Genomic DNA, 9524 nt, shown 5'->3' with positions numbered 1-9524 from the left:
TGCCTTTCCCTGATAATGATGGCGAACATACTCTCAAAGACTAATGATGATGATTTGTATGACTTCTTTGGATAAACATCTGTTTAAACTGACATTAAAAACAGTTCACACAAATAGATTGCTTCTTTTTATTTCTCATACAGGGAATATTTAAAGCAGAATAATTTGAGACTCAGGAGAGTCATAAAAGTTTACATTGCCTTCCTGGACTCTGAAATTGGGGAAATACTACCAATTTTGCATAAAAATCCCTTGAGTCTTTCTTTGTCCCCAAAATAGTAAGTGAAAAGAATTTCAACAGCATGTTGGTAAGAGCTATGAGTCAATTATGAATGGTATACATAATGGATAATAGCTTTTCCTGAAAACCCATGTAATGGTCATGGACAATATTAGAACAAAGCAAGTGAAAACCTTTGGATACTGTAAATCATTCGGAGCAAAGCCTGAGTGATGTTCTCATTTATTTATTTTATTTTTCTTAGGTTTCTATGGGAAACTTTACAAAAGAGAATATTTTGTTTTATTTTAAAATAGAATGTTAACCAATTGTTTATCTATGCAAACCAAAAATGTTTGATAGATTTCTGAACCCTGAATAAAATATAATTTTATCATTATTCATCTCCTTAAAAAGTCAAAATCACTAGAGACAACATTCCAAAAGCTTTTGCAAATGTGCATTTGAGAAGAAAATTATTTCTAATCTCTCAAACAAAAAGGCTTAAATTATTTATTTTAGAAGTGAAATCCCAGGCAATACCCATCTTAAGGCATTTAATATTTCAGAAAGTCTGGCTAAAATTTTAATTCAACTAAGTTTTATTTTAATATGTTTCATGGTTTTTCTTAAAACAGAATATTTAAAAACATACAAAACACAAAAAACATGCATAGACTTATCAGGTAGCCACTGACTCATGTCTCATGCCTGTAATTGTAACTATTCAAGAGGATGAGATCTGAGGATCACAATTTGAAGACAGCCAGGACAGAGAAGACTTTATCCCCAGCTAACTAGGAGAAGTTATATTTGGAACTTCTAGAGCACCAGCCTTGAGCAATAAGCTTATGGGGTAGAACCCTGGGCTTGAGTTCAAGTCCCAGTGCCCAGTGACAACAGCGCGTGCACACACACACACACACTCACAGAGATCATCTATGAATCAGCCACCTATAAAAAAATTAATTTTCCAGAAAACAGCTTTTATTTCTATTTCATTTATGCAAATCTTTGTTGCTCATTCCTATTCCTATGATAATTTGTTTTCCATATATCCCATATTCCTCTTCAGAGAACTACAATGAACTACAGTTACTCTTTATGGCTATATACACTTGTTTATTTCAACTTATTAAATATATATGCAACAATAGTGGCTGCCTTTAGTTAAGTATTTTATCCTCACTGTTAACCCTACCATCTTGCTCCATGAGGCCCATCTGTCTTTCTTTCATCATTTTCTTTGATAGGAAATGGCTTTATGGAAACAGCCACTTTTTCACTCATTTGTTTTTATCATATCATGTCATTTTAGTTTGCTTTCTTGGCAGGCGCGTCTTGTCTGGACCAATTCTGTAGTCAGACTTCCAGCTACCATGGCAGTGCTTCATGAGCTGTACCTCTGAATAATGTAAATTGTCACCATCTTTTCTAACCTCACAGCATATAATAATAAAGAATCAAAATACAATATAACCTCCTCCTCTATGTTCTGCAATATATAGCCTCGAAATTGTTTCTAATTCTTTCTTTTCATAAAATTTAAAGACAACATGTCATCAGGCAGAGCTAACTATTGTTCCCATAGCTAAAAATATGTTCTTCAAATTAGATTGAAAATTGAGAAAATGGATTTCCTTTTTCACTTGGATAGTTGACTTTTCTAATACATAACTAGTTCAAAAAGTTGTAGGCTTAAAACCTAAAATGGGAGATTCAAATTCTTTATACAATCATTTTATTATGAGCACCCAACAGCCCAATAGCTTACCTTGGAGTATATGAAAAAGCTGAACCTTCAAAATAAATTATTGTTTTGTAATACCACGCTTTCATCATTTGAAATTCTTTACTTCAAAAAGGTTCTAGAAAACCAGTTGCCTGTAAATTTAAGATATTCCTGTATACACATCCGCCACTCTAACAAGGATGATAAAGGATGACAAATTTTAAGCTTATTTTAATTGGAAGCATTGTTAATTGAAGGCACTGAGAAACAATGACAATTACCAAGCAACAAATTAGCATAACTCTTTTAGATCTAGACGTTATTTTATAAAGCGAAGGTCAGACATTTGTTCAAAAGCTGAAAAGAACCAATAATTTTTTTCTCTTTTCTTCCTTTTCCTTTGCTTGAGACATTTAAAACTACAGGGCTATCAAATGAAAATCTAGCTTCTGGCTTCTCCTCAGGAAAACAAAACCAAACAAAACAAAAGAACAAAACGCAGAAGATCTAGCAGGTCATATTTCCACGGGCAACAAGCAGCTTGGGATTGAGTAGCTGAGTCTTTCGGGTAAATTATGATTTGTGCCGTACTGCACAACAACCCAAACAAATCCAATCCCTGAAATTACTTTATCATTGGGTTTAGGGTCTGCTCTAAATTCACATGTTGTCTCACTAAGATCCTTTATTGACTACATTTCCAAAGAGCCTATGTTTAAATGAGATCATACTCCCAGGTACACAAAGATAATAGAAGGGTCAGACTTTGTACCTATTTTTGAAGGTCACAATTTAAACCATTAAATATTTATTTATCTTTTTTACGGATGTAAGTAAATCTGTGTCCTATTTTTGTTTTAACTATTTAAGCTTATTTTCTAATTTAAAAGCAAGTACTGAATAAACTCGGGCTGTAACTGTGAAGTTTTACTTTGATTCTGAATCTAGGATCAGTGCTTGATTATCAACAGTTGAAGCCAATAAGCCACCTGTTAACCATAGAGTAAACTGCACTGAAGGAAGTCTTACCATCTAAGCCACATATTTTAGTTCTGAAATGACAGAGTAACTGTTATTTTTCTATCTTGGCCAATGTTTTTGAAGAGGAGTTTCATAGTATAATAGTCAGCTGGAAGGCTAATGCATCTTTGACTTTACAAAAATCTGTGACAAAGTACTTAGAAATTTAAAATGGCTTAACTTTTGAATAGCTTAAAATAGCCCATTATGGGAGTACTTACAGCACAAAATTTGGCAAATGCTGCAAATCAAGGTCCTTCCTCCCCAGAGTCACTACTAACTTCAGGTTATCAAATAATCTGTTGGTAGTTTGGAAATTTCAGAGAAAAGATAATTAAAAACTTAATTTTTCTCAGGTACATTTCATTAATGTAAAATGCAAGAGCACTTATTTTAGTCCCCAAACTAGTACTTCCTATTATTATTCCTTAAGTGATGCTTAAGATCACTGAAGATAGGTACAAACTTAAAAAGATGAATTGATCTCAGAGAATAAATTTTTAAATCATTTGCCGGAGACTGGACTTGTTATCACACTGTTATTGACTACAGAAATAATGACCCAATTTCAGAAATTATTCATACTTTTCTGATGAACATGGCAATAGAAATATCACTATTCATCAGACATATAAACAATATTCCAGTGTAAAGTTTGAAATTCAATGGGCATAGGTTTATTTGCAAGCAAAAATAAAACAAACAGAATTAGATTTCCAATGCCTGTAATTCTAGCTACTCAGGAGGATGAGATCTGAGGATCATGGTTTGAAGCCAGCCTGAACAAGAAAGTTGGTGTGATTGTTATTTCCAATTAGTCACCAAAACCCTGGAGTGGAGCTATCAAGTGATATAGCAGTAGCCTTGAGCACAAAAGTTCAGGGATAGTTCAGTCCCTGAGTTCAAGCCCAGAACCAATACACACACACACACACACACACACACACACACACACACACACACACACACACAAACACACACACCCACAACCCATAGTCTGGGAATGTGGCTTAGTGGTAGAGTGCTTGCATGAAGTTCTTGGTTCAATTCCTCATTGAAGGCCAGAAGTGTTGCTGTGGCTCAAGTGGTAGAGTGCTATCCTTGAGCAATAGAAGCTCAGGGACATTGCACAGGACTTGAGTTCAAGAGTTAGGACTTGCAAAAAATAATCCACAATTAGAAATATTTACAAAATAGATTGTTGAGCAAGAAATATAGAAAAATCTATCCCTGAGAGTTCAGGGAAGATGGCGGAGGAGAAGCTGGAATTTGAACAAGCTCTCTCATAGAAAGCAGTTTTAGAGTTCCAGTGAACAGTCCTAAGCCAGAGAATCACACCAAGTGTGCCATCACAGGACAGAGAGTTAGGCAAGAAAGGGGAAGCCAAGGCAAGGAGACACATCTGAGCGCTTGCCAGCAGCAGGGTTGCAGCGGCGACCCCAGGGCACCCATACCTGAGCCACAGAGAGTCCGGGACGAAGGAGCCAGACCCAGCGGGCGAGCGGATTCTACTCAACACCAGCAAGAACTGACAAGGAGTGGACATCTTCATCCTGCAGTATGCAGACCAGAGACGACCCAGGAACCAAGACTTGGCGTGAGTAGAAGCCTGACGTCCTCACTCCTTCTCAGAGAGCAGAGGAAGGAAGGCCACCACTACCCCCCAGCACCGGTGATCTCCATCTTGGATACCAACAAAGCTCGGAGTTGCTGCTAGCTCCAGCTCAGGCCTTGGAATAAAACGAGGCATTTAGCAGATCACAAGAACTTAACAGCGAAGTGACCTGCCAGACTCAGCTCCATCCAGGGAAGTCACCAGCTCAGGCGCCAGCCATAGGAGAGGCTTTCCTCACTGGGTAACCAGAGCCAGAGGCTGCCCCTCCCTCTAGCAGCCTCCACAATCAATTGAAAAACAGAAACCCTGAGAATGGCTCCAGGCTGGGCTCTGTGAGTTTTTCACAAAATAGCCCCAGGGAAAAGCTACTGTTTGTTGAAAGGCCTCAACTCTACCCAGAACCTAGCCTCATCACTGCATCCCCCTCTTTTGTGATTCTCAAAGCAGATCACCGTCCCATTAAACTAACCTGGGAGGAGGAATCTCAAAATCTTGGGGAAAGCAGAGCATTTTTCTGCCTGTTCAAACAATCTGACTTAAGAAACCAATCAAGCCACAGGACCTCAAGCAGACCAGAGACTCCAACAAGAGGTTGGTTACAGACACAAGGGAGATACAGGATTCTTCCCACCCCTCCCAAAAAAAAAAAAAAAAAAAATCAAAGAACTTTTTTTTTTCTTCATCCTCTATTTTTTTTTTTTTTTGGTATCTTATATACATAATTTTTTTTTCTTTTCTAAAACATTTTTCAATTTTTAATTTTCGCCTTTTTAAAAAAAAATTGTTTTCCAGTAACTTTTTTTTCCTCTTATAATTTCCACTTCTTTCCCACCTAGTATTAGAATGCCTAGCTACAGCAATAAGACAAGATGCAGACATAAAGGGGATCCAAATAGGGAAATGAGAAATAAAACTCTCCCTCTTTGCAGATGACATGATCTTGTATTTAAAGAATCCCATAGACTCCACTCGCAAATTACTCAAGCTGATTCAAAACTTTGGCAAAGTAGCAGGTTATAAAATTAACCCCCAAAAATCAATGGCTTTTCTGTATGCCAACAATGAGAAAAGTGTGGCTGAAATTAGCAAAGCAATTCCATTTTTAATAGCCCCACAGAAAATAAAATACGTAGGAATTAACTTAAGCAAAGAAGTGAAGGACCTCTATGATGAAAACTTTAAAATCTTGAAAAAGGAAATCAACACAGAACTTAATAAATGACAAAACCTCCCATGCTCCTGGATTGGAAAGATTAACATCGTGAAAATGGCAATACTTCCCAAGGCTATCTACAAATTCAACGCAATTCCTATCAAAATTCCACCCTCATTCTTCAAGGAAATAGAAGAGGTAATCCAAAAATTCATATGGAACAATAAAAGACCCCGAATAGAAAAACGCTCCTCAACGGAAAGAACACTGCTGGAGGAATATCAATACCAAATTTCAAACTCTACTATAAAACCATAGTAATCAAAACAGCTTGGTATTGGCATAAGAACAGACCTCAGGACCAATGGAATTGAATTGAAAACCCAGAAATGAACCTACAGACCTATAGCCATCTCATCTTCGATAAGGGAGCTAAAACAGTAGAATGGAAGAAAGACAGCCTCTTCAGTAAATGGTGCTGGCAAAATTGGTTAACTACTTTTAGAAAACAAAAACTATATCCTTATATATTACCCTGCACCAGAATCAACTCCAAATTGATCAAAGACCTTGAAGTCAAAGCAGACACTCTGAAAACATTGCAGGATGGAATTTGAGAAACCCTAGGTCTCCTTGGCTCAGGCCGAAATTTTCTGAATAGAGACCCGGAAACACAACAAATCAAAGAAAGGTTGGACAAATGGGATTGCATGAAGTTGCAGAGCTTCTGCCTGGCAAATGACATAGCTAGCAAGATCAATAGAAAGCCCACGGATTGGGAGAAGATCTTTACTAGCCATACAATGGACAAGGGTCTCATATCTAAAATATACTTGGAACTCAAACAATTAAACCCCCCAGCAACAAATCCTCAAAGAAACTACTGCTCAATAAATAAGTGGGCGAAAGACTTAAAGAGAAACTTCTCTGAAGAAGAAAGAAGGATGGCCAATAGGCACATGAAAAAATGTTCAACATCCCTAGCCATAAAAGAAATGCAAATCAAAACAACATTGAGATATCACCTCACTCCAGTTAGAACGGCAAAAATCGAGAACTCTAACAACAGATGCTGGAGGGGATGTGGACAGAAAGGAACCTTACTTCATTGTTGGTGGGAATGTAAACTTGTTCAACCACTTTGGAAAGCAGTATGGAAGTTCCTCAAAAGACTTCACATAGAACTCCCCTATGACCCAGCAATCCCACTTTTGGGCATTTACCCAAATGTTTACGAACAACACCACACTAAAGCTACCAGCACGACTATGTTTATTGCAGCATTATTTACCATAGCTAAGATATGGAACCAACCCAGATGCCCCTCAGTAGAGGAATGGATCAAGAAAATGTGGTATATATACACAATGGAATTCTATGCCTCCATCACAAAGAATGACATTGCCCCATTTGTTAGGAAATGGAAAGACTGGAAAAAAATATGTTAAGTGAAGTAATCCAGGCCCAAAGAAACATAGGTCCCATGGTTTCCCTTATTTGCAATATCTAGTATATATATGAGTCAAGTGGAAAAGGCCAGATAATGTGATGTCAGGAAAATGAACCCTTAGATATGTATTTTAATGCTTTTTTCTTTCATGCACGTGTTACTAATGCATTTATAAGATTATCTCTTTGTTGCTTTGTATGTCCCTACTCCACAGTATAACCCTTGCTTTCACTATATTGGATGTCAGTATAACTTTTGGAGGAGATGGGGAAAAACCAGTTGTTTAAGGATACAGGTGGACCTGTTGTAACAATGAGAAGTACAAGTTGTCATGTCCAAAATGAGCTTTACAACGTCGGTGCAGGGGGAGAGGGGAAGGGGTGGGAAAGGAGAAGGATTGGGATTGCGGGGGGTGGGGGGAGGAGGTAGGCTGGGAAGGGATGTGAAGGGTAAACAAAGGAGGAGGCTGCAATGCTTGGTAAGAAATGTACGCATTATTCTGCCCATGTAATTTTAACCCCTCTGTACAGTATGTTCACAAATAAAATAAAATTAAATTAAAAAAAAGAAAAAGAAAAATCTATCCCTTTGTGTGGGTTTGTTCCTGAGAGGACCTAGCACCACAAAGCTCTTCCATTTTCAAAAAATACATAGCCACATTTCTGGCAAACCAACTACAGTTTAGCAGAATAAGTTCAAAATAATGATTCCATCATAAAATTGATTAAGTCAATCAATATAAGGATACAGGCCTGCCTGGTATCATTCCCCATTGCACCTTTCACAGGAAAAAATTGTAGAGGTTTGGTTGTCACTGAGATGCTTGTTAAATTTGCTACAAAGTTAACAAGTACCATGCTCACAGAGAAACACAAAAATATCAATTATGTAATGACACTATTAAATGGACTTTATATTACAATCCCATGACAGAGCAATGCCTGTGGCATGCTCACAATGTGTGCTGGGATCAGGGTTGATGTGTGTGTGTATAGAAAGGTGTATCATTAGACATGTAGAGAAATCACACCCAAAGGCCTTCTCTGTGGAAGTGCTGTAAATTATCATCCTGATTTTTTATCTTAACTCAGTATTGAAGGAAATGATTGAAATAGAAAAGATGGTTTATATTTTATTATATCTGCCAGGTACTGGATTTAGGGAAGTAGGGATAGGTGACTGATGAAGCAGATAAAATGTCTTGTTCTAATGTTGGACCATGTGGAAGTAAACATAGAAACCAAACAAGAGCTTCTACCCTAAGGGAATCACAATTTCCTATAGTTAAGCTTGTTATTTTAGAAGACAGTAAGTAGTGTGGAAAAAATGAAGACAGTGTGAGCAGAGAGACAGAAATTGGGGTTATAGAAGGGTCTAGGGACAAGGTAGTAGGAGGTAAGGGAAGATTTCTCTGGGACAATTGCTTAGGTGCTGTGGAGGAAAATTGGTATATAACAGAGTACTGCTACCTGTTCCAAGGGCAGGTGATCACAGAGGTTTGAAAAGTTAAAAATATTTGTTATAGGAGGGTGCCAGCGGCTCAGGCCTGTATTCTAAGCTGCTCAGGAAGCTGCGATCTGAGGATCACAGTTCAAAATGAGCCTAGGTAGGCAAATCCAAGAGACTCTTATCTCCAATTAACCCACAAGAAGTCAGAAGTGGAGCTGTGGTTCAAGTGGGAGATCACCAGCCTTGAGAGAAGAATCCAAGCAAGAGTGCAAGGCTCTGAGTTCAAGTCTCAAAGCTAGCAAAAAAAGTTGTCATAATTTCAAAATGCCAAAATAGATGGCTTATGAATATAAGCATCAAAGATACGTCCATTAACTTTGATAGATGAAACCCATTGTTACAGGGTCCAGGAATATACTCCTGGTTCCATAGGTCCAGTCTGAGCATATATTTTCTTCTTTTTTATGTTTTTTATTGTAAAAATAGAATACAGCGGGACAGTTACATGAGTAAGGTAATGAATACATTTCCTTTCGAACATTGTTTCCTCCTCCTTTGTTTTTCCTCTACCATACCTTCCCTCCCCACCTCCCCAGCTCCTTCCTTCCCCCTCCCAAGTTGAGTACACATTTTCTTTAGCTTTATAGAGGAGGAAAAGGCAGTGGCAGGAGAGAAATGCATATTTTTTGTTTTTGTTGTTTTGTTTTTTGTTCTACTCTTAGGGCTTGAACTCAGGGCCTGGATGCTCTCCTTTAGCTTTTTTAGTCAAGCTAGCACTCTACCACTTGTGCCACAGCTCCACTTTGGGCTTTTCAGAGGTACCTAATTGGAGATAAATATCACTGACTTTCCTGCCTTGGCTGGCTTTGAATCAGGATCTTCAGA

Source organism: Dipodomys spectabilis, unplaced genomic scaffold, assembly GCF_019054845.1.
Source record: "Dipodomys spectabilis isolate Male_0828 unplaced genomic scaffold, ASM1905484v1 ptg000428l, whole genome shotgun sequence".
Taxonomy (NCBI): domain Eukaryota; kingdom Metazoa; phylum Chordata; class Mammalia; order Rodentia; family Heteromyidae; genus Dipodomys; species Dipodomys spectabilis.
The sequence above is the reverse complement of the archived record's forward strand: the minus strand, read 5'-3'. Positions refer to the sequence as shown.